The following is a 27,649-nucleotide window of genomic DNA, read 5'->3' as shown; positions in this document are numbered from 1 at the left end:
GGAAAAATATTAAATGCTCTTGGATAGGGCGAGCAAATATAATAAAGATGACAATATTACCTAAACTAATCTATTTATTTAGCGCTATACCAATCAGACTCCCAAAAAACTATTTTAATGACCTAGAAAAAATAACAACAAAGTTCATATGGAAAAACAAAAGGTCAAGAATTTCAAGGGAATTAATGAAAAAAAAATCAAATGATGGTGGCTTAGCTGTACCAGATCTAAAATTATATTATAGAGCAGCAGTTACCAAAACTATTTGGTATTGGCTAAGGAATAGATTAGTTGATACGTGGAATAGGTTAGGTTCAAGAGATAAAACAGTCAACAAATATAGCAACCTAGTCTTTGACAAACCCAAAGACCCCAGCTTTTGGGATAAGAACTTACTGTTTGATAAAAATTGCTGGGAAAATTGGAAACTAATATGGCAGAAACTAGGCATTGATCCATACTTAACGCCGTACACCAAGATAAGGTCAAAATGGGTTCATGACCTAGGCATAAAGAATGAAATTATTAATAAATTAGAGGAACATAGGATAGTTTACCTCTCAGACCTGTGGAAGGGGAAGGTCTTTATGACCAAAGCAGAACTAGAGATCATTACTGATCACAAAATAGAAAATTTCGATTATACCAAACTGAAAAGTTTTTGTACAAACAAAACTAATGCAGACAAGATTAGAAGGGAAGCAATAAACTGGGAAAATATTTTTACAGTCAAAGGTTCTGATAAAGGCCTCATTTCCAAAATATATAGAGAATTAACTCTAATTTATAAAAAATCAAGCCATTCTCCAATTGAAAAATGGTCAAAGGATATGAACAGACAATTCTCAGATGAAGAAATTGAAACTATTTCTAGTCATATGAAAAGATGCTCCAAGTCATTATTAATCAGAGAAATGCAAATTAAGACAACTCTAAGATACCACTACACACCTGTCAGATTGGCTAAGATGACAGGAAAAAATAATGATGATTGTTGGAGGGGATGCGGGAAAACTGGGACATTGATGCATTGTTGGTGGAGCTGTGAACGATTCCAACCATTTTTGGAGATCAATTTGGAACTATGCTCAAAAAGTTGTCAAACTGTGCATACCCTTTGATCCAGCAGTGTTACTACTGGGCTTATATCCCAAAGAGATCATAAAGAAGGGAAAGGGAACTGTATGTGCATGAATGTTTGTGGCAGCCCTCTTTGTAGTGGCTAGAAACTGGAAAATAAGTGGATGCCCATCAGTTGGAGAATGAGTGAATAAATTGTGATATATGAATATTATGGAATATTATTGTTCTGTAAGAAATGACTAACAGGAAGATTTCAGAAAGGCCTGGAGAGACTAACATGAACTGATGCTGAGTGAAACAAGAGGGCCAAGAGATCATTATATACTTCATCAACAATACTATATGATGACCAGTTCTGATGGACCTGGCCATCCTCAGCAATGAGATCAACCAAATCATTTCCAATGGAGCAGTAATGAACTGAACCAGCTACGCCCAGAGAAAGAACTCTGGGAGATCACTAAAAACCATTACATTGAATTCTCAATCCCTATATTTATGCCCACCTGCATTTTTGATTTCCTTCACAAGCTAATTGTACAATATTTCAGAGTCTGATTCTTTTTGTACAGCAAAATAACGTTTTGGTTATGTATACTTATTGTGTATCTAATTTATATTTTAATGTATTTAACATCTACTGGTCATCCTGCCATCTAGGGGAGGGGGTGGCGGGTAAGAGGTGAAAAATTGGAACAAGAACTTTGGCAATTGTTAATGCTGTAAAGTTACCCATGCATATAACCTGTAAATAAAAGGCTATTAAATAAAAAAAATAAAATAAAGTCATGAGAAGACAGAGTAATTCAACCTGTTTTAATTGTCTAAAAGACTTGCTGGACTCAGAAGTCCCATAAGGAGAAGGTTGTTGTAAGACTCAAATGAGAAAAAAAATGCATAGAGATAATTTCACAGTTATATACCTGTAGATCATTTGTTATTGTTATCATTCCCTGAGTTCATTAGTTATTATGGGGTGTTTGCTTTTGCTATTGTTTCTTTGCTTTGATTTGGTTTGTATAGTGTAATGACTCTCCAAATCTGAGGAAACATTAATTGGATTAAACTGAGGATATTTTCTGACCACACCCATTTTGGCAAATAGTTGTTGTTTGCCCTTTGTTCTTAAATAAGACCATGACATCAGGAAGGTGATACCATGACTTGTAAATGGATTAGATTTAGGGGAAGGACAATTGTATAATGTCACCAGCTTCATGTTAGCCAATTATTCTTGAATTTGACCTTTAAGCTTTTTATAGAATGCTTAGTTTAAATTATGACATACTGGAAACTTAAATCTAATTCCTCATCATCATGCTCAGATTGATTTGGGATCATTAAATTAGAGTATCATAGCTTTAGTACTCAAAGGTCCCTCAAAGTTTATCTAGTCCAATGCCCTCATTACATAGATGAGGAAATTGTGGCACAGAGAGCTTAAATGACCTTATGAAGGTCATAAAATGAGTGAATAACATAGCCAAGTTTTAAACCCAGCCCATTTACTTGCAAGTTCAGCTCCCATTCTACTGAACCATATAGCCCAACAGTGTTTCCATCAACCCTTCAGAAATTTAGACTTGCTCTCAATAAAGGCTCCCCCAAAAGATGGATATTTGTCAACTACCATCAACTCATTTGTCAGTTCTTTGTTAACAATGTCATATTCATAACTTAAAAAACTGAAGTACAACCTTGCAAACAGCTGACTGTATTTGTCCTCTTTTTACAATTTAGAAATGACTGAAGTTTGGAAGAAATAGATAAAGTAGAAATCTAGCTCCTCTCAAATCACCCTTCCTTTATTCATGGCTGATTCCTCTTCAATAGCCTTATAATCACATTGTTCTAATGAAGCTTGTCCCCCAATTAACTAAATTGCTCCAGGCATGAACATTTTCCATTTTTGTCTTAGAGAAATTTCAACCCTTTAGAAACAAGGTCTCCCTACATACCTCACATGCTGATCTTACAGGGATTAATACAAAAACACTTCTTTTTAAAATATAAAGCCATTTGTAAACTGCAAAGCACTTTAGGAATCATTGTTATTATTTGTATTATGTATTATGATATATGGTATTATTGCCAACTTTCTGTTTCTTTTCTCCTTTCCTTCCTTGCATGCATGCAAAAACAAGGTTCATTTTTAACTAGGTTTTTATCACTTTCATTTAAAACTATTTCACATTCTTCTACTGATCTATTTTGTGAATGGATGACTGACTATACCAATATATTTTATGTCCAACACTCCTTCTGGTAACTGCCAATATTTCTTCCACATTTTTGAAAGTGAATGTCACGTGGTTGAACTTTTTAGTATCATAGATCTAGAATTGGAAAGCATCATAGATCTCAGAAATCATCTAGTCCAAGTTCCGTAGTATTATAACATTCCATTATAGTGTTCTTCACTAGAGGAACATGAACCAAAACTTTGATTCTGGTTTACAAAGTCAAGGGGAATGTTGTTAAATGATTAATATAGGGATCATGATCTGAAATCTAGAGTTTAGAAATAGATTTAAATCAGGGGCTAAAAAAAAAAAATGCCATGGATAGATTTTAGAATGTCTATAATTTAGATGATTACAAAGAATGTTTATTGTCAATAGCCTCAAAGCAAAATTTAGCCTATCCTTCAATTATGACTATATGTAACACAAATTCTGAGATTGTCTACAGAATTCAATAATCATCGAATGGAGTTATGACATAAGAAAATGTTAATAATCTCTTCTCTACAAACATTTAATCATGGTTTTCCTTTAGATCAGGGGTCCTCAAATTATGGCCTGTGGGCCAGATACAGCCCGCTGAGGACATTTATGCGGCCTTCCAGGTTATGGCAAAATCAGACTGGAAGTGATGTTCGACCTAAACTCACCTTAGCAACGCACACTTCCGGCATTGGGCTGAGGCGGCAGAGGCAGAGGCAGAGTATGAGGTGATACTGAGGTGAAGTAAGTTCCCAGGCCAGGGTGTGCTAAGTGGGGAAAGGAGAGAGATGCAGAAGATCGAGAACTGACAGCTTGTGGCCTTGTACAGTAACAGCAGCCACCACAACAGTCTGCTGTGGGGGATGTATAATGCATGCTGCGCATGTCATGACCACTGCAGGGGGAATTCACTGCAGCAGTGAAGGTCAGAAAGGGGAGTGTGAAGAACAGGAAAGAGAGTACGGAAAACAGAGGCATCACAGTGCGGAGGCAGCTTGGAGGAAGTTGGGCATTGCAGTCTATATGTATCTGTGTACGCAAAGTTATTGCTGGTATATTGTTTTTGTAGCTCTGTATATATATATATATATATATATATATATATATATATATATATATATATATATTACTAATAGCAATTTTGGAATCCCTAGGAAATAATGATGTCAAGAAAAAGAAAAATTGACTTGGAGTATAGGATATTCAAAGAACAGTGGACTTATGATTACTTTTTCATGCAGTATAAGGAAAGAGCTGTATGTCTGATATGCCAGATACTATATTATGTGTTCAAAGAACATAAAGATAAAAATGATTGTTTGGTTGGAGAAGTGAGAAAAGATAAAATATTAAAACTGAAAAATACATTGACAACTCAGCAAAATACTTTTGTGAAGCAGAAGTAGCTAAATATTTCATCACTGCAAGCAAGTTTTCAAATTGCCAAGCTAATAGCACGCACTGGCAGACCATTCATGGAGGGAGAATTTGTTAAAGAATGCCTTCTTTCTGTTGCCAAAGAGATGTTTCCAGAGAAGGCTGATTTATTTAGTACAGTGAGTCTTTCAGGACCTACAATTACACGGAGGATTGAAGAAATGGGAGTCAATCTGCATCAGCATTTGCAAAACTCCATAAAAAAAATTCATGTTTTTCCTTGGCACTCAATTGATGTTCATGATTCTGCACAACTTCTAATTTTTATTCATGGGACGAATGATTATTTTGAAGTCATAGAAGAGCTTGCGGCACTGCAAAGCATCAAAGGAACACTACAGGAGAGGATATCTATGAAAAGGTTTGCCAAACAATGAATGGTTTGGAGCTGGACTGGGCTAAACTGGCCAGTGTGACAACTGATGGTGCTCCTAGCATGGTGGGGTCTAAGAAAGGAGTAATTGCTCTCATTAACCAAGAGATGGACAAATGTAAAGATTATCATCCAATAGCCATACACTGCCTCATCCACCAACACGTGCTGTGTAGTAAATCACTGAAGTGGGACTCTGTTATGAAAATTGTGGTATCTTGTCTTAACTTCATTAGAGCTAATGCACTAAATCACAGACAATTTCAGGAATTTCTGTCGGAGCTAAATGTTGAGTATGAAGATGTTCTATATCACACAGAAGTCCATTGGCTGAGTCGAGGGAGAGTTTTGAAACATTTCTATGACTTACTTCCACAGATAACAACTTTTCTGCTTTCAAAAAACAAAGAAGTACCAGAGCACAATGATGCAGAATGGAAATGGCACCTTGCCTTTCTGACAGATGTAACAGAGCTACTCAACAATTTCAATATACAACTTCAAGGAAAGAGGAAGCTCATCAGTGATATGCAATCACATGTCAAAGCATTTGAAGTAAAATTAGGCCTCCTCATCAAACAAGTGAAGGAAAACTTCTGCCATCTCCCCACAACTCAAAATCTGTTAGCAGAAAAACTGATTGCATTCCCAAACAAAACATGTGTGGATTCACTGGAAAAATTGCAAAATGAGCTCCAATTTAGATTTAAAGAGCTTCATCTCCATGAACAGGACATACAGCTTTTCTATAACTCATTTTCTATTGACATTGAAAATGTGGATACAATTTACCAAATGGAACTGGCTGAACTGCAGAATTGTGACTCTCTGAAAGACACATTCAAGTCAAGCAGCCTTCATAATTTCTATGCATCTCTCCCCTCTGAGACATATCCTCATCTCAGGAACCATGCACTCAAAATGGCAACCATCTTTAGCAGCACTTATGTCTGCAAACAGACTTTTTTCTAGAATGAAATATTTGAAAGCTCTAACCAGATCAAGACTAATGGATGCACACTTGCATCACTTGTTGTGCCTAGCAGTGACAAATATGGAACCAGACATTGACCATCTCATTAGCCAAAAGCAGGCCCATAGTTCCCATTGAAATACTGGTAAGTCTGTTGATTTAACTTTACTTCATTTTAAATATTGTATTTGTTCCCATTTTGTTTATTCACTTCAAAATAACATATATGCAGTGTGCATAGGAGTTTGTTCATAGTTTTTGTTTTTACTATTGTCTGGCCCTACAACAGTCTGAGGGACAGTGAACTGGCCCCCTATTTAAAAAGTCTGAGGACCCCTGCTCTAGACTAACAGAAACACTAGCTTTGATCCTAATATGCAAAATAAATGGCATGTCCCAGTTATTAATTTGAATAAACATACCTACTTTTTTCACAAGAGGTAATAATAATAGAAAGAAGAGAGGTAGAAAGAGTCAGTCTGGGCTCATACTAAAGGTTGAATGACTAACTTAGGTGACAAAACCCTGTGTGGATCACAAAGGTTTGCACTTTGAATTCTCCTCTCCCCACCCCTCAGTTTTGTATTTCTCTCTTTTATTTTAATATATATATATATTTTAAATTAAAGCCTTTTATTTACAAAGTATATGCATGGGTAATGTTTCCAACATTGACCATTGCAAAAACTTCTGTTCCAAATTTTCCCCTACTTTCACCCATCCAGTCCCCTAGCTGGCAGGTAGTCCAATACATGTTAAACATATTGAAATACATGTTAAATCCAATATATGTATACATATTTATACAGTTATCTTTTTGCACAAGAAAAATCAGATCAAGAAGGAAGAAAAAAAAGAGAAAGAAAACAAAATGTAAGCAAATAACAATGGAGAGAATGAGAATGCTATGTTGTGTTCCACACTCTGTTTGTATGGTTTCTCTCTGGGTGTAGATGGCTCTCTTCATCATGGCACAAAGTGAAACTGGATGGAATCATCTCAAAATTGAAGAGAGCCATGTCCACCAGAATTGATAGTCACATAGTCTTGTTGACATATATAATGATCTCCTGGTTCTGCTCATTTCACTGAGCATCAATTCATGTTGGTATCTTCAGGCTTCTCTGAAATCATCCTATTGGTTGTTTCTTACAGGACAATAATATTATATTGCATCCAAATACCATAATTTATGCAGCCATTCTCCAATTGATGGACATCCACTCAGTTTCCAGTTTCTTGCCACTACAAAGAGGGCTGTCACAAACACTTTTGCAGATGTGGGTCCCTTTACCTTCTTTAATATTTCTTTTGGATATAAGCCCAGTAGTAACACTGATGGATCAAAGGATATGCACAGTTTGATAACTTTTTGAGCATAATTCCAAATTGCTCTCCAGATTGGCTGGATCCATTCACAACTCCACCAACAATGTATCAGTGTCCCAGTTGTTGCACAGTCCCTCCAACATTCAACACTATCTTTACCTGTCATCTTAGCTAATCTTACAGGTGTGTTGTGATATCTCAGAATTGTCTTAATTTGCATTTCTCTGATCAATAGTAATTTGGAGTACCTTTTTATGAGGCTACAAATAGTTTCAATTTATTTATCTGATAATTGTCTGTTCATATCTTTTGACCATTTATCACTTGGAGAGTATTTTGAAGTATTATAAATTTGAATCAATTCTCTATATATTTTAGAAATGAGCCCCTTATCAGATCCTTTAGATGTAAAACTTTTCCCAATTTATTGCTTCCCTTCTAATATTGTCTGCATTAGTTTTGTTTGTAGAAAAACATTTAAACTTAACATAATCAAAATTATATATTTTATAATCAATAATTATCTCTAATTCTTCTTTGATCACAAATTCCTTCCTCTTCCATAAATCTGAGAGGTGAACTATCCTATGTTCTTCTAATTTGTTTATATTATCATTCTTTATGGCTAGATCATGAACCCATTTTAAATTTATCTTGGTATATGGGTGTGAGGTGTGGGTCTATGCCTAGTTTCAGTAATACTAGTTTCCAATTTTCCTAGTAGTTTTTGTCAAATACTGAATTCTTATCCCAAAAGGTGGGGCCTTTGGGTTTGTCAAATAATAGATTGTTACAGTCATTGGCTATTTTGTTCTGTGAACCCAACCTACTCCACTGATCAACTTCTCTATTTCTTAGACAATACGAAATAGTTTTGCTGTCTGTTGCTTTATAATATAGTTTTAGATCTGGTACAGCTAGGCCACCTTCATTTGCTTTTCTCTTCATTAATTCCTTTGAAAGTATTGATCTTTTGTTCTTCCAGATTAATGTTGTTATTTTTTTCCTAGGTCACTAAAATAGTTTCTTGAGAGTTTAATTGTTATAGCACTAAATAAATACATTAGTTTAGGGAGTATTGTAATCTTTATTATATTTGTTTGACCCATTCATGAGCACTAGGCATTTTTTAAATTGCTTAGATAAGATTACTTGTGTGGAAAGTGTTTTGTAGTTTTGCTTATATAGTTCCTAACTTTCCCTTGGAAGAGAAATTCCCAGATATTTTATATTATTGACAGTTATTTCGAATGAAATTTCTCTTTGTGTCTCTTGCTGTTGAATTTAATTAATGATGGATAAGAATGCTGATGATTTATGTGGATTTATTTTGTATCCTGCAACTTTACTAAATTTGTGGATTATTTCCAAAAGCTTTTTAGTTGATTCTCTGGGGTTCTCTAAGTATACCATCATATCATCTAGATTGATAGATTTCCTCATTACCTCCTATAATTTATTTAATCTCTTTTTCTTCTCTTATTGCTGAAGCTAGTGTTTCTAATACAATATTGAATAGTAATGGTGATAGTGGGCAACTTTGTTTCACTCCTGATTTTATTTGGAATGATTCCAGTTTATTTCTATCACTTGATACTTGCTGATGGTTTTAAATAGATACTACTGACTATTTTAAGGAAAAGTCCATTTATTCCTATGCTTTCTACTGTTTTTAAAAGGAGTTGGTATTGGATTTTTTCAAATGCTTTTTCTGCATCTATTGAAATAGTCATATGTTTTTTGCTAATTTGGTTATTGATATAGTCAATTATGCTAATGGTTTTCCTAATATTGAATTAGCCCTGCATTCGTGGTTTAAATCCTACTTGGTTGTTGTGTATTATCCTGGGTATAATTATCTGTAATCTCTTTGTTAATATTTAATTTAAGATTTTTGCACCAATTTTCACTAAGGAGATTGGTCTATAATTTTCTTTCTCTGTTTTTTGCCCTATCTGATTTTGGTGTCTGTATCATGTCTATGTCATAAAAGGCATTTGGTAGGAGTCTTTCATTCTCTATTTTTAAATAGTTTACATCCTATTGGAATTAATTGTACTTTAAATGTTTGGTAGAATTCACATGTAAATCCATCTGGTTTTGGAGATTTTTTCTTAGGAATTTGATAACTAGCTGGTTCTGTACCTTTTTCTAAAATGAGAATATTTAAGTAATTTATTTCCTCTTCTGTTAATGAGGGAAATCTATAATTTGTCAGTATTACTCCATATCACTTAGGTTGTCAAATTTATTGGAATAAGTTGGGCAAAGTAACTCCTGATAATTGCTCTAATTTCCTCTTCATTGGTGGAAAGTTCTCCCTTTACATTTTTGAGACTTAACAATTTTATTTTTCTCTTTCCTTTTTCTAATCAAATCAAATAAGAATTTATCTATTTTGTTGTTTTTTTCATAAAGACAACTCTTAGTTTTATTTATTAATTCAATAGTTTTTTTTTCTTTACTTTCAGTTTTATTGATCTCTCCTTTTATTTTTAGAATTTCAAGTTTGGTATTTTGTTGGGGATTTTTAATTTTTTTTTTCTTTTTCCAGCTTTTTTAGTTGCAAGCCCAATTTATTGATCTTCTCTTTCTCTATTATCTGCAAGTATTTAGGAATATAAAATTTCCCCTTATTACCACTTATGGTGCATCCCACAAATTTCAGTATGTTGTCTCATTATTGTTATTCTATTGAATGAAATTATTGATTGTGTCTATGATTTGCTGTTTCACCCATTCAAGAGAATGCTGACTTCAGAAAAGAGCTATCAAATTATGCATACTCTAGAAACTAAGTAGATGCCCATCAGTTGAGGAATGGTTAAATAAGTTATGGTATATTAATACAATAGAATATTATTATTCTATAAGAAATGATGAGTAGGGTAATTTCAGGAAAACCTCAAAAGACTTAGATGGACTGATCCTGAAAGAAATGAGTAGAATTAAGAGAACATTGTACAAAGTAATGAGCAAATGTGATGATCAACTCTGATGGACCTGGCTTTTCTCAAAAATGTCATGCCTCAAGGAAATTCCAATATACTTAAGGTATAAGATCTACATTCTTGGAGAGAACTATGAAGGCTAATTATGGATGGAAGCATAGTATTTTTGCCCTTTTTGTTTGATTTCTTATTTATATTTTTTCCTCTTTTGGTCTGATGTTTCTTGCATAACATTACAAATACAGAAATATGTTTAAAAGAATTGCACATATTTAAACTATACCAGATATCTTACTGTCTTGTGGAAGAAAGAGGTAAAGGAAGGGAGAAATAACAATTTTGAACACAAAGTGTAACAAAAATGAATGTTGAAAACTATTTTTGGATGCATTTATAAAAATAAAATACTATTGAAAATTTAAAAAAGAAAAAAAAACAGATTATCACTCTATATCAACAAACCTCACAACAGAAATAATAATGTTTCTATAGTTATGAAGTGATTCCTATGCATTATTTTTTCTATATTGTCCCCTGTCCTGCAAGTAAAAAAGCAGAGGATCAAAGAATATCATGTCATCTATTTTCTTTTTTTTTTTTTCAATAACTTTTTATTGCCAGAACCCAGCAAGGGTAATTTTTTACAACATTATACCTTGCAATCACTTCTGTTCCGATTTTTCCCCTCCCTCTCTCCACCCCCTCCCCCAGCTGGCAAGCAGTCCTATACATGTTAAAGAGGTTACATTATATCTTAGATACAATATATGTGTGCAGAACTGAACAGTTCTCTTGTTGCTCAGGGAGAATTGGATTCAGAGGGTATAAATAACCCGGCAGGAAAAACAAAAATGCAAGCAGTTTACATTCATTTCCTAGTGTTGTTTCTTTGGGTATAGCTGCTTCTGTCCATCCTTGATCAATTAAAACTGAGTTAGATCTTTTCTTTGTCGAAGAAATCCACTTCCATCAGAATACATCCTCACAAAGTATTGTTGTTGAGGTATATAATGATCTCCTGGTTCTGATCATTTCATTCAGCATCAGTTCATGTAAGTCTCGCCAATCCTCTCTGTATTCATCCTGCTGGTCATTTCTTACAGAACAATAATATTCCACAACATTCATATACCACAATTTACTTAACCATTCTCCAATTGATGGGCATCCATTCATTTTCCAGCACCTAGCCACTACAAACAGGGTTGCCACAAACATTCTTGCACATGCATGTCCCTTTCCCTTCTTTAGTATCTCTTTGGGGTATAAGCCCAGTAGAAAACTTTTGGGGCATAGTTCCAAATTGCTCTCCAGAATGGCTGGATGTGTTCACAATTCCACCAACAATGTATCAGTGTCCCTGTTTTCCCACATCCCCTCCAACATTCCGCATTATCTTTCCCTGTCATTCTAGCCAATCTGACAGGTGTGTAATGGTATCTCAGAGTTGTCTTAATTTGCATTTCTCTGATTAATAATGATTTGGAGCATATTTTCATATGGCTAGAAATAGTTTCAATTTCTTTGTCTGAGAATTGTCTGTTCATATCCTTTGACCATTTATCAATTGCAGAATGGCTTGATTTCTTATAAATTAGAGTCAGTTCTCTATATATTTTGGAAATGAGGCCTTTAACAGAACCTTTGACTGTAAAAATGTTTTCCCAGTTTATTGTTTTCCTTCTAATCTTGCCAGCTTTAGTTTTGTTTGTACAAAAACTTTTCAATTTGATATAATTAAAATTTTCTATTTTGAAGTCAATAGTGATCTCTTTATTCTTCTTTGGTCATAAATTCCTTCCTCTTCCACAGGTCCTCTATCCTATGCTCTTCTAATTTATATATAATCTCATTCTTTATGCCTAGATCATGAACCCAGTTTCACCTTATCTTGGTGTATGGTGTTAAGTGTGGGTCAATGCCTAGTTTCTGCCATACTAATTTCAAATTTTCCCAGCAATTTTTGTCAAATAATGCATTCTTCCCAAAAACTGGGGTCTTTGGGTTTGTCAAACACTAGATAATTAAAGTTATTGGCTGTTTTGTCCTTTGAACCTAACCTATTCCATTGATCAACTAGTCTATTTCTTAGCCAATACCAGATGGTTTTAGTAACCGCTGCTTTGTAATATAATTTTAGATCTGGTACAGCTAGGCCACCTTCATTTGATTTTTTTTTCATTAATTCCCTTGAAATTATTGACCTTTTGTTTTTCCATATGAACTTTGTTGTTATTTTTTCTAGGTCATCAAAATACTTTTTTGGGGGAGTCTGATTGGTATAGTGCTAAATAAATAGATTAGTTTAGGTAGTATTGTCATCTTTATTATATTTGCTCACCCAATCCAAGAGCATTTAATATTTTTCCAATTGGTTAGATCAGCATGTCATCTATTTTCACAAAATTAGTTGACCTCATGGCATGAGCAGAACTTTAATTAACTTTGATGCTCTCATATGTTCTTTCCATTATTATGCAGCCTTTGTAATGATAGATTTTGTATTTTGAGTCAATCAGGGTTAAATGATTTTCTCAAAGTCACATAATTAATAAATGTCTGAGACTTTTGTTGCCCTGAATTTAGGACCAGTGTTCTGGAGTATCCATTGTACCACCAAGCTATCTTTTTAATGACAGATTCTTAAAAATATATAAAAATTATACCTTATAAAGAGGCAGTAAATTCCACAGGGTTCACCATGTAATTATAGAATTTAGAATCAGAAGAGAGCTTTGAGATCACCCTCAACTCCATTAGGATGATTTTTTTCATCTCTAATGGATATCCAATGCACTTATTCTTAAGGATGTTCTGATGAAGAATATAGTGACACATTCCATATATATGGAGGGCAAACCATAAACTTAAAGCTTTTCTGCTAATATTCCTCATGATCTGATGCTGATCCTAGCTCAGAATGGACACACACACACACACACACACACACACACAATCTTTTGCAACTAAATGCCTTATATCATGTAATTTCTCTCTACTTACACAAGCACTCTAGTAATTCAGACCCTCATCAGCATTTACTTGGTATATAGCTATGTACATGTCATCTTAACTCAAGAGAGTGTGAGCTCCTTGAGTGGAAGAACTGTTTGTTCTTTATATTCTTCAAATTTTATTACAGTTCCTAGTGTTCAAAACAAAACAAACAAACAAACAAACAAAAAAACTAACTACCTACCTTATTTACTTGACTTGATTGGTCTCACTGCTTCCAGTCTTTTTCTTAAATCCATGGTTCACAAAGCTGCCAAAGCAATATGTCTATTGTTTGACTGTTTTTCTTGTTCCATAACCTTCTGTGACTCCCTATTGTTTATAGAAATAAATTGTTTGGTTTAATACTGATAGTTAGGGTGTGGGACCAAGATGGTGGAGAGAACACATGTTTCTCTTCCCAAGATGCTCAGACTAATTAGCAAATCCAGCTTCTGAATTAGTTCTGGGCTGGCAGAATCCACACATATTGTAAGTACAGCAAATTGCCAGCAGAAGATAATTTCAAACACCTCTAGAAAAGGTCTGTTTGAATTAGGCCCTGAGGGAGGTGGGCCAAATGCAAGCAGGCCAAGCACAGGCACCAGGGCAGACAGCTCAGACACAGGGTGGTGAGAGCCCCATGGCTGAGAATCTATGGGGTGTAATCTACAACAGTGTTGGATACTTTGCCCTGGAGGAAATTCAGTAGATCAGCAGAGAAGTTATAAAACATCCAACCCAAACACAAAAGGTAAATAGTGAAACCTGAAGCACCAGAATTCCACAACATCTGGTTACACCCACCCAGCACTGCAAATCAGTAAGCACAGCCACAGTTGCTTTTAGAGGAAGCTTGGACAATCTCACTTGCCCTAAAAAAAAAGATCTCAACTTTTAAAAAAAAAGAGTAAGAAAGCAAAAAAAAAAAAAAAAAAAAAAAAAAAAACACCTCTGACCATAGATTGTTTTTATAGTGAAAGATAGGAACAGATTTCAAACCCTGAGGAACTAAAAGCAGATCATCTTCATATGAAGCTGCAAAAGGTGATATAAACTGATCCCCATAACACAAGGATCTCCTAGAAAAAATTAAAAAGGATCTTAAAAGAGAGCTAGAAGAAAAGCAGGGAAAAGAAATGAAATCTTTACAAGAGGGTTTGGAAAAGAAAACAGAGAAATTATCTGAAAAAAATTCATTAAAAAATAAACTTAGTGAAATACAAATGTATAACTCCTTAAAAAATAGAGTTGACAAAATGGAAAAAAAACAACCCATTGAAAAAACAGAATTTGTGAAATGAAAAAATAAAACAATTCCTTTAAAATGGAATTTGTACATCTAGACATTCTGGAGAGCAATTTGGAACTATGCTCAGAAAGTTATGAAGCTGTGCATACCCTTTGATCCAGCAGTGTTTCTACTAGACTTACATCCCAAAGAAATTTAAAGAAGGGAAAGGGAACTATATATGCATGAATGTTTGTGACAGGTCTCTTTGTAGTGGCCAGAAACTGGAAACTAAGTGGATGCCCATCAATTGGAGAATGGCTGAATAAATTGTGGTATATGAATATTATGGAATATTATTGTTCGGTAAGAAATGACCAATAGGAGGATTTCAGAAAGTCCTGGAGAGACTTGCATGAACTGATCCTGAGTGAAATGAGCAGGACCAGAAGATCATTATATACTTCAACAACAATACTATATGATGATCAATTCTGATGGATGTGACCCTCTTCAACAATGAGATGAACCAAATCAGTTCCAATAGAGCAGTAAAGAACTGAACCAGCTATATCAGTGAAAGAACTCTGGGAGATGACTATGAACCATTACATAGAATTCCCAATTCCTCTATTTTTGTCCGCCTGAATTTTTGATTTCCTTCACAGGCTAATAGTACACTTTCAAACTCCAGTTCTTTTTGTACAGCAAAATAACTATTAGGACATGGATGCTTATGTTGTGTTTAATTTATGCGTTAACATACTTAACATGTATTAGTCAACCTGCCATCATGGGGAGGAGATGGGGGAAAGGAGGGAAAAAATTGGAACAAAAGGTTTGGCAATTGTCAATGCTGTAAAATTACCCATGGATATAACTTGTAAACAAAAAGGTATATATATATATATATATATACAGTATTTGTGAAATGGGAAAAAACACCCATAGAACAAAACAGCTGATTTAAAAATTCAATTGGACAAATACAAAAAGAACTAAAAAAATAGTGAAGAAAATGATTCACTAAAATCAGAACTGAACAAATGGAAATGAATGACTCATTGAGACATCAAGTATCAGTCAAGCCAATCCAAAAAGAAGAAAAAAATAGAAGAAAACATAAAATACCTATTTGGGATAACAACTGACCTGAAAATAGAACTAGGAGAGACAATCTAAGGATTATTTGACTTCCTGAAAATCATGATAAAAAAAAAGAGCCTAGACATTATTTTTCAGGAAATGATCAAAGAAACTACCATGTCATCATACAATCAGAAAGTAAAATAGCCATTGAAAGATGAAAAGTCCAGGATAGTTCCCTGAAGGCCTCAGAATCAGCCAGAATCAGGATAAGCAAAAGTCCTTGGTATTTAGGGGGAGAAGAGAAGGAGATGGACAAAACTTTTAGGATTTTTTCAAGGGTCCCTCCTTGATTCTAGAATCCAGAATCTCCACACTTTTCTCCTCCTTGTCCTGTGAACAAGTGAAGTTATCTCGCCTTTCTCATCCCACCCCCTAATTCTTACCTACAATTTTCTTAACTCCAAACATTGAGCCAGCATCAACTGAGAGAAGAGCAATTCCAAACATATGCTACTAGAGTCATTGTCCAATAGGTAATTTGCCTTAAGTGCTGGGTTGTCTGATTGAAGTGCACCTATTCAGAGTTTCAGCCCTTTCTAGATACAATTCACCAAACACCTCCTGAAAGAGACACCAAAATCAAAACTGAAAGGAATATCATGGCTAAGTTTCAAAACTATCAGACCAAGGAAGAAATGTTGCAAGTAACCATGAAAAACAACAACTACTACAACAACAACAAAATTCAAGTATCAAGGAGCCACAATTACCGAGGACCTAGCAACTTCCATCTTAAAGAATCAAAGGGCCTGGGATCTGATATTTCGAAAAGGCAAGGAACTTGTAATGCAACCAAGAATAAACTATCCCATGAAACAGCATTTGCTTTCAGGGAAGAAGATGGATATTCAACAAAACAGGTGAATTCCATTGATTTCTGATGAAAAGACCAGAGCGGAACAAAAATTTCACTCAAATATAAAACTCAAGAGAAGAATAAAGCAGAATAAGAAAAGAACTCTTGAGAACTGTATCTCTGTTATGGGTATACCTAAATAGTGCATATATAAATTGATTTTACTGTAATAATATAAAAAATAAACTAGAGGTAGAAAGGGGATTATACCAGAAAAAGGGGAAAGTGGAGATAAAATAAGAATAATTATGTCTCATGAAAAGGCAAGAAAACCTATTATAATTGAGGGAAAGAAGGGACGAGTTTGAACATTGTATAAATCTTACTCTCATCAGATTTGGCTTAAAGAGAGAATATTAGACATTTGGTTTCACAGAAAAAAAAAAAAAAACCCAAAAAACTTCTCACACCTTTTCAGAAAGTGGAAGGGGAAAGGGGAAAAAAGGGAAGGAGTAGGCTAATAGAAAGGTGAAAGTATAAGGAAAGGGGAGGGGCTCTAAAGTTTGAGGTTTGGTTGAGGCAAGTGGTGCTCATAAGTAAAATTCTGAGGAGGAAGGAAGGGGGAAAAGAAATGAGAAAAATATAATTTGGGGTAAATAAGATGGTAGGAATTACAGAATTAGCTTTAAGCATAAATGGGAATGGGGTGAATTCTCCTATAAAACAGTGAATAACAAACTGGATTAAAAGCCAAAACCCTACAATATGTCATTTACAGGAAACACATTTAAGGCTGAGTGGATATACAAACAGAGTAAATGTAAAAGGCTAGAGCAGAATCTACTTTGATTCAGGTGAAGTTAAAAAAAAAAAAAAAAAAAAGCAGGGATAGATATCCTGATCTTAGATCTGGCAAAAGCTAAAATTGATCTTATTAAAAAAGATAAGGAAGGAAACTGTATCTTGCTAAAGGGGTAGCATAGATAATGAAAGCAATATCAATACAAAAGCATACATGCACCAAGTAATACAGCATCTAAATTCCTAAAGGAGAAATTAAGAGAGCTGCAAGAAGAAATAGACAGCAAAACTATAATAGTGGGAGATCTCAATCTTGCTCTCTCAGGATAGATAAATCAAACCACAAAATGAATAAGAAAGAAGTTAAGAAGGTAAATAAAATACTAGAAAATTAGGTATGATAAATCTTTGAAGAAAATTGAATGGAGACAGAAAGGAGTACACTTTCTTCTCAGCAGTTCATGGAATTTATGAAAAAAATGACAATATATTTGGACATAAAAACCTCAAAATTGAAGGCAGAAAGGCAGAAATAGTAAATGTAATTTTTTTCAGATCACAATGTAATAAAAATTACATTCAATAGAAGGCCAGGACAAAATAGACCAAAAAGTAATTGCAAACTAAATAATCTCATCCTAAAGAATGAATGGGTGAAACAGCAAATCATAGAAATAATCAATGTCAGACAAGAGAATGACAATAATGAGACAACATACCAAAATTTGTGGAATACAGTGAAAGCAGTAATAAGGGGAGATTTTATTTCTCTAGATGCTTACTTGAATAAAATAGAGAAAGAGAAGATCAATAAATTGGGCTTGCAGCTAAAAAAGCTAGAAAAAGAACAAATTAAAAACCTCCAATCAAATACCAACCTTGAAATTCTAAAAATAAAAGGAGAGGTCAATAAAATTGAAACTAGAAAAAACTATTGAATTAATAAATAAAACTGTTGGTTTTATGAAAAACCAAACAAAATAGATAAACCTTTAGTAAATTTGATTAGAAAAAGGAAAGAGAAAAATCAAATTGTTAGTCTCAAAAAATGAAAAGGAAGAACTTTCCACCAATGAAGAGGAAATTAGAGCAATAATTAGGAGTTATTTCACCCAACTTTATGCCAATAAATTTGATAACCTAAATGAAATGGAGGAATACCCACAAAAATATAGATTGCCCAGATTAAAAGAGGAGGAAATAATTTACTTAAATAGTCCTATTTTAGAAAAAGAAATAGAACACGCTATTGATCAGCTCCCTAAGAAAAAATCTCCAGTGCCAGATGGATTTACAGTTGAATTCTACCAAACATTTAAGGAGCAATTAACTCCAATATTATATAAACTATTTGAAAAATTAGGGAAAGAAGGTCTCCTCCCCAATTCCTTTTATGACACAGAGATGGAGTTGCTACCTAAATCAGGTAGGATGAAAACAGAAAAATAAAATTGTTGACCAATCTCTGTAATAAATATTAATGCAAAAATAAATTGTCCATGCATATGTTTTGACAAATAAAAAGCTTTAATAAATAAATAAATAAAATAATAATGATCTTTATCAACAAATAAGATCCAACTTACCCTTCCATTCTTGTTTTATTTTACTTTCACATATGTACTACTCAAAAAATTTGTACTTCTAAGTACAATATTTTTTCCCATTTTACTATATTGTAGTAATATAGAAATCTTGTGACTATGATCCTATGTCCTTGTAATTATTATATTAATTAAGTGAGATAAAATTGTAAAATATTTAGCATGATACTTGGCACTTTAGGGGATTTTCCCTATTCTGTTTCCCATGGAAAAATATGCAGAACATAAATAGCTTAATACTGTGTGTCAATAAATATACAAAACAAAAACTTCTTCATCTACTTTCTTTCATTACTCTATTCAAACACACACACACACACACACACACACACACACACACACAAAGAGAGACAGAAAGACAGAAATACAGAGAGAGGGAGACAGAGAGAGAGAAAGAGGGAGAGAGAGAGAGGAATGATAAACAAAAATTTCCATTGGCTTATACCTGTACTATCTGAGTTCCTCACTAAGTCTAGATATTTAGATATCCTGGCTAAGAATGCATGGATCTTTACTCTTTTGAGTTTCAGTCGAATCCTCTGATTGTTAATTTTATTTTTTGTGTGTGAAGCATGTTATTATAGAAATCACCTCCTGCTGGGCATAAGAATGCTCAACAACTCAAATTTATGAAGTTACTACCAAAGTGGGATATATCTGTTACTTAGGACCATTGGTCACTACTCTGTGCTCAACCAGAGAACACAGAAAAAGATTTTCAAGGAATCAAGTTTGCCAAAGTATTTCCATGTTCTCATTCCCATGTGTTTTTGGTACCATTGTTAATGTTTGTGTGTATGTGTGTATGTGGGGGATTGGGGGTGTATTCTTGAGGAAGATTAGATTTCTGTCCTTCTCACCAACTCCTGGTAGAAGTGCATGATAAAGCACTATCTGGCCCAATAGAAATAGAGATATATTTCCTCAGCTCCTATCATCTCATAGTTAACTTAATATAGTTGCTAATCACCTTTGATATTAACCCCTAAGTCAAGGGAAAACACTAGGATTAGTCAGTAATTGCTACTTCATCCCAAAAGCACATAGGATCAAAGTAAATAAATTTTGAGTTTAAAGGATCCTCAGAGGTTACCTAATCCAAATCTGTTACATTATAGAAGAAAAAACCTGGTCTAGGGAAGTTGTAATTCAACTTCTCTAATTATTCAACTGGCAAGACAGAAAAAAATACTGAACTTTCAGGTTGCATAGAACACATTCTAGCTCTATTGAAATGTTTCTTTTTAACAACAATCCATAACTTTATTAAATGTATTGAGGGACCTAAATTGATTGAGTCTCCCTGAGTTGAAGGCTCATTCTATTGTATCACACTGCTAAGCTGCAGTGGGAAAAAAAATCAAACAAAAATCTAAAAGTAATAAAATATTCTAGGTAGCCTTCAGGGAAAAAAACAAACAAACAAACAAACAAACTTCGTAATACTGAGGGCTAATCAACTATCTATTATGTTGTTTTCATAGTGGAAAAAAGCTAGGCAACCAGATAAATTTAGTTATTTTGCACATTACAGTGTTTAGTCATGAATGAATATGTATCTTCCCCTCTCCTCCCTTGTCCCCTATGTATTTACCATTTCCCCTTTTTCACTTATTCCCATCTTCTCACATACTCTCTTCTATTTCTTCTTTCTTTCCTTCCTCTTCTCTCCCTTTCCCTATCTATATATCCCTCTTCTTCTCTCTTTATCTTTCCTCATCTCTCAACAGACCTTACTAATAAACCTAATGATTATCTGATTGTCACTCTCAAATGAAGGAGATATAAAGCTATGCACATTTGGTAACCTCATACCTCCTAGAAGATTTTACTTTAAATAGCAATGTGTGTCACCTTCCAAGAATAGCCAGTACTAGAGGCCCTATCTTTCCTTTACTTATCACTTCTCTCAATGGAGTGCAAGTCATTCTGAAATATCCATCCTATTTAAAGCTTTCTTAGTTTTTTTAATTATACTGAATGCTGTCAAGGACTATAGGGAAGCTAAAAATGATGTTTGTCATTATTAAAACACTCTGAATGGTGTTTTCATCATCATTATCATCTTCACCATCCTCATCATTATTACTAGCATTTGAACTGCTTCTCAAATGAGACCACTGGGTGAGTTGATAAATGGATTGAAAGGTCACTGGGTTTTTGTGGTAATGGCTACATTCAACTGTTGAAGCACACTTCCCTGGTGGCTAAGTTCAAATTGTTATGTGTTCTCTACATTATGTATGGATGTACCTCACTCTACTGAACTACTAATATCATTCTTTCCCAAAGTAGAGAAAATAGTGATAACATAGAAATGATAACATCATAGGAATTATCCAAGTCATCTATTTTATCTAGTTCTCAGTTTCCTCAGCTACAAAGTAAGTAGATTGCATAATGCTGCTCTACCAAAAGTATCAATATTTATTTTAAATTTAATTCAAATCACCTTTTTCCATACTACATACAAACTGAGTGACTACTGCTGCATTCTAAGGGTCCATATTTTATTTTCCCTCTGCTAAGCATGAAGTCAGCAAAACTCAATAAAAAAAAAATATTCATTAAGCATCTATCATATGATGTAAGGTACTCAAAGGTAAAAGATAGTCCTTTTTCTCAAGGAACTCATTACCTAATAGAATAACAAAATACTAAAAAGTTAAATAGAAATATACTATAAAAATGACAAACATGGAAATAAACCGAAGAAAAATCTATAGTTAAGGTGAGCAACAAATTTTTTTTCTGTAAAGAACAAGAACTTGAAGGAAGTCAAGGAAATCAGAAGGCAGGTATGAGGAGAGAAAATTCCAGTCATTGATAACAGCCAGTGAAAATGTCTGAAGTCTGAAGATGGAGTGTCTTATTATATGAAAAGCAATGAGGTCAGTGGGAAGGAGAGTTGGGGCAGGAAGACTAATTAGCAAACTATTATAGTAGTCCAGACATAAAGTGATGAGGACCTATATTAGGGTAGTACCAGTCTCAAAGGAGAAAAGGAAGTATATGTTACTAAGGTGTTACTGAGATGTTATTTAAGTAAAATGTATAGGAGTGGGCCACAAATTGGATATGAAAGATTGAATGAGAAGATGGAGTCATGGATGATTATTAAGTTATGACATTTGGTAACTAAAGCTAAAACTTGAGCTAACTGGGTGTTTTGGTCATAAATCTAAACTATTTTCATGCAACAAGAAAGCTTGGCTTTTTGTGGTGACTTCGGTAAAAGCAAACAAACTAAGTCTTTACTTGCATAAACAATAGGAAATGTCCTTAATAGAGATGTTCAGACAGTGTCAAATGCCCGTGATACTTCATGCAATGGCGCAAAGAAGACTAATGTAAGAAAATAACTATTTCTAGTGAAAAAGATAAAGACTTTTAACAAGAAATCCTTCTCTCCCAGCACTCACCAATCCATATATCAGAAGAACTACTAAAAACCTTGTAAAGTTCAATTTAACAATTAATCCTGATTTCTTGTCTTGGTTTGTGTGCTCCCTTTGGCTTTTTAATCTCCAGTTTGACATTTACCTTCCACAATATCAAAACAATTATTGAAAAGTAAATCAGTCAGCTCACTTCTCCAACCAGTTTTATGCTTGAATGAACCAATGTTTGAGTTTGAGGAGATGAACTTACAGCAGCTTGGTCCAAATCACTGACTTGTCTTGTTGGTAACCTCCCCTGTTATTATTTGATCATTGGGATGGAGGTTTGAGTATCTAGCTATAAAACCAGATGCATTTGACATCTTCTTGTTAACACCAAAGGTGATATCTCACAGTGCTATTAACTGATAAAGGCCAGCCCAAATTCTGTAGCTGTCCAACCTGCATTGTTTGATTATGACTGGAGGAGCCTTTGTTGCCACTAAGGTATCTGTCACACTATGGGACTCATGCTTTCCTTAGCTCTAGGCATCAGTTTAGTGAAAAAAGCTCTGCTGGCAGTTAGAAGTGATTCCAGACGTCCCATTATTTCAGTTTCAGAAGGCTGTGATCCTTCAGGGCAATGGTAGTATCTACTAGGGATTTTTGATAGTTCTTCAGTCTGCAGAAATGTCTCAGGGTCTTTTCAGGCATTGCTCACCATATCACTACAGATTATGAATATGCCCTAATGTCTCACATCTTCATTTGAACTCAGTCAATGGGAATTGCTAAATTCAAACTTGTTGACTTTTAATGTGGATTTGTAGGTGAAATTGTAGAGTATTTACTTGTTAGCAACAAATCTGATATGAAACAAAAATTTTTGCAACAGTAGATCCCCCTTTTTAGTGCCATCCTTTAGAACAAATTAGTCCTTGCTTATGCACTGCTTTTCTCCTCTTGTGCCTAGCATGGCACTCATGTCAGATAATTAAAACATGACATTTATAGAACACTTTAAGTTCTAAAAGGCTAAATATGTGTAAATGTATGTGTATACATATGCATGCATATATTCATATATACATGTATATGTGTGTGTATAAAATTCCATTTAGATAAAGGGTCATTAAAACAAGAATTTAAGAAATAAAATAAAAACCTTTAGTATTTGAAGGGAGAAATTTCCATTGAAAAATAAAGTGAGAAGCCTGCTACTATAGAGCAAAAAGGATACTGAGGGGAAAGGAAGTAGAGGCCACAAAAGAATGGAGATATATGGAGATATGAGACGATAGCTAGAAGGGAAGAATCATCAAATAAGGGTGTTTTTTGAGGATGTGGGAAACATGGACATAATATAAATTTGTAGTGCATTCAGTCATCATAGTTTTGTGATTTTTCCCCCATTTTATTGAGCAGAACAGGATTAAAAAAAAAGGCAGCAAATGATAGAAGTAATCCAAGCCTGCTCAATGATAAGAGTAAAATGATTGATAGTTTAAAGTATCAAAGTACTGGAGTAAAGAGGAAAGGGCAGATTTGAAGTGTTTCACTAAGGGAAGAGATGGCGAAAAAAAAGGAAAATGAACAGGTGCAGGGAAGATGGCCTGGGAAAGAACTGAAATTGGAAGTGGGAATCTATCATCAGAAGACAAAAAGAAATGACAGTGATGATGATTGATGATGATGATGATGATGATGATAATGATAAAAAAAAAGAAAGGAATGTAGATACTTCCAAAGGTAGAAATCCACCCTTGGGCCTAGGGAATCATCTCTCAAGTACCTCATCCTGGCTTCTGCTACTTATATGTTTCAGTAGTCTTCACCATGATTGCTATAACTTTACTTACTTTTCATACAACAAAATAAGCAAACTCAATAAATGAGAAATATAGTACAAAAATTAAAAAAATTAACCCTCACAACAACACTGTAAAGCAGATACCACTTACCTAACTTTATTTTGCAGAGAAAGAAAGTGAGTCAGGAAAGCCACATAATTTGCTCAAGGTAATAGATCTGGTAAATGTAACTCAGATCTTCCTTACCTCAAGTCCAGCCTTCTGCTCCCTAGATGGCATCTGCCAATAGAGTCAGGATATTTTACATAGGCAATGTAACCTTTGGTAAGTTGAATCTCAATCTTCTCATCTATAAAATGGAAATAATAAAATATGTCCTACTAATATAAGAGGATTTTGATGAAGATCAAATGAGATAGTGAATTGAATATGCCTTGAAATTTTATACACTATACTAATGATTCAAATGCCATACATATAGGGTTAACAGCCATGTTTTTTTTCAGTGGCACTTGTAGTCAGAGATGGGACCATCCAATGTTTCTTGGGTCTTGGGTCTTTTCTTTCAGAGAATCAGTCCTGAAGTCAGGAGGACCTAAATTCAAATCTAGCCTCAGACCCTTAACACTTCCTAGCTGTGTGACCCTGGGTAAGTCATTTAACCTCAATTACCTCAGCAAAAAAAAAAAATCTACTTCATATCCCAAATGATTGATATGGTTCATGTATTCCACTGAAGCATGCATCTGATTCCAATCTCCTCTTGCACAGCCTTGGTCACTATTTTTTCACATTCTACTCTTGCACCTACTAGGTTGACATATGATAGGGACAATAACAATCTAAGAGGAAACCCTAAGTTCTTAAAGAGGTATTATTGAGTAAAAATACTACTTTGGGCAACTGGAGGCTACTACATTTATTGATTTGAGTGATCATAAACAAAACATTTGATGTCATAGGGCCTTAGTTTCCTCACCTGCAAACTGGGGAGGATAATATTTCTATCACCTACTTGACTAGATTATTGTCAAAAAACCATGAAATGTTTATCCTTAAATGATTCATTATTTCAATATACTTTATATCATATCATGAAGAAAACTGTCAGTTAATGTGATGAGCTGTTCAGCTGATGTGTCATATAATTAAACACTAATTAGATTAATTAAGTTCTGAAAGAAAGAATTTCAAAGACAAATGCTTCTTTATTTTTTAAAGAATAAATATTATTTTCATTATCTTTTTGTAAGTTATTGCATTTCACCATCATTCATTTGTATAGTATTTGTTCCCAAGTTCCCTTTCTATGCTTATTCTTAAATTAGAAGAATGAAAAAAATTAAATGTGCCAGAATTGAAAGGAACACTGAGGAACATTAGAACTAACCCATGATTAAAAAGAATCTGTGTTAAATTATAACAAATATCATTTAGTTTTTACTGAAGACCACTCTCTTCCAAAGAAGCCCATCCTATTTTGGAGGTAATTATAATTGTTAGTAATTTTTGTTTATGTAAATTTGCTTCTTTTTGAAATATCATAGGATCACACAGTAAGATTACTGACCAATTATAAAGGGAAATTGAATAATTATCAAAAGAATAAAGGGGAAAAAAGGAAATTTTGTGGAAATAAGATTCCATAACACAATCTATCAAATACATGAAAGCAATTTTCATGTTTTCTCTATGCAACAAACTCTAGGATCCTCAGCATTTTTTGGTCCTTCTCTAGAGACTCTATAACTTATGCATATATTCCTTAAAATTCTTCCCTAGAACTGAACACAATCCTCCAATTGTGACATGGCCAATGAAGAAAGACTATCACCTCTTTATTCTTAAATATTGTTTTCCTAATGCAGTCTCATATTTTATTGGCTTTTTAGTTGTCATGTCACACTGCTGGCTCACATTGACATTTCAGTCCACTAGAAACATCATATTTTTATATTTATCATATATAGAAACAATAGCTATACTTCTACCTCTTGAACAAGGAAAGTTGATTTATTTTGCCTCATGTAACATTTTAAATTTACTTCTATTAAAAATTAACTTATTTATTTGGCTAAATATCACATTCTTAACCTCTCCAAAGCTGCATATATGTCTTATGGTCTTGCTGAAATGTAAATTACTTCTTATAAATTGTAAAATCCTAAAATCCCTATAAAAAAAGGATATTCAATTTTCTCACTATCCAAAATGCCTAATGTGATACTTATTTCATCAGTGTAATTATCCTTCCACCCCTTCTAATCCCTACAGTGGAAATTCTTTATTGATGAAGAGTGGCAAGACATCTGTAACTTAGAGGTTTACAAAACTCCATGGAGAATTTGGAGTTTACATAACTTGTTTATGATCACAAGATTATTTGGTACTATTTGGCAAATGGAAGACCTGAACTCAGGTCTTTTTGAGTGCAAGTCTAGTTCTCTCTATACATTAAAATATATTATCTAACATATGGCACACAAAGAGTTTTAACACATGTTTGAAGAATTAAATAGAATTGATCTACTTCGGACTAGAATATATATTTAGGTAATTGTGATTATATCTAAAATAAAAACAAGAGGAACTATATTATGTAGAAAATGGCTAAATTAATGTTGACATATGAATATAATGTCATATTAAACAGATAAAAGAAAAAGTAAATAAATGCTAAAATGCTTTTAGAGAAGCATGGAAAGACCTCATGAACTGATACAAAATAGAGTAAGTAATATCCAGAATACAATATACACGATTACTGGAATAATGTAAATGGGAAGAACAATAACCAAAAAGATTAAAAATGTTTTTGGAAAAAAACATAACAAGATCATCTCCTAAAATTTATGAAATAGCAATTTATTCATAAAAGTGTGAAATATTGAATATGATTCAAAACATTTTCTATATTTTAGGTTTCCTGGATTTTGTTTTCCTTTTATCATTCTTTGTTTTCAAATTTATATATGAGAGGATATCTCAGGATATATATATATATATATATATATATATATATATATATGACAGAAAAACAAAAGATATCCATAAAAAAAACTAAAAATGATTAAAAAGACCTCAGACCCTTTTATTGATCAGTCATTTAAAGTGGTACAATGGATAGAGATGAACCTGGAGATAGAAAGAACAAATTGTATGACTTTAAGTAAACGATTTCCCATCTCTCTATTTCAGTTGCATTTAAAAGATGTTTATTGAATGACTGATCAATTCAAAGAAATACACTTTTTCTTCTACTATATGTGATTCATAAAATGAAAGAACTATGAATGCAATCTAAAAATCATCTAATTCAACTCTAACTTTTCAGATGAGGAAGAGAGTTTGAGAGGTTAAGAGAAATTGATAAACACACATATACACACATATCTAGTAAGTATTCAAACCAAAATTTAAACCTTAGTCCTCTGCCTCCAAATTAAGATAAATCTTCCCTCTGTACCACATTTCTCTTTCCACTTTTTTGCATCACAATAATATATCTTTAT

The sequence above is a fragment of the Sarcophilus harrisii genome, chromosome 2 (assembly GCF_902635505.1).
Source record: "Sarcophilus harrisii chromosome 2, mSarHar1.11, whole genome shotgun sequence".
NCBI classification, from domain to species: Eukaryota; Metazoa; Chordata; class Mammalia; order Dasyuromorphia; family Dasyuridae; genus Sarcophilus; species Sarcophilus harrisii.
Note: the sequence above shows the minus strand (reverse complement) of the source record.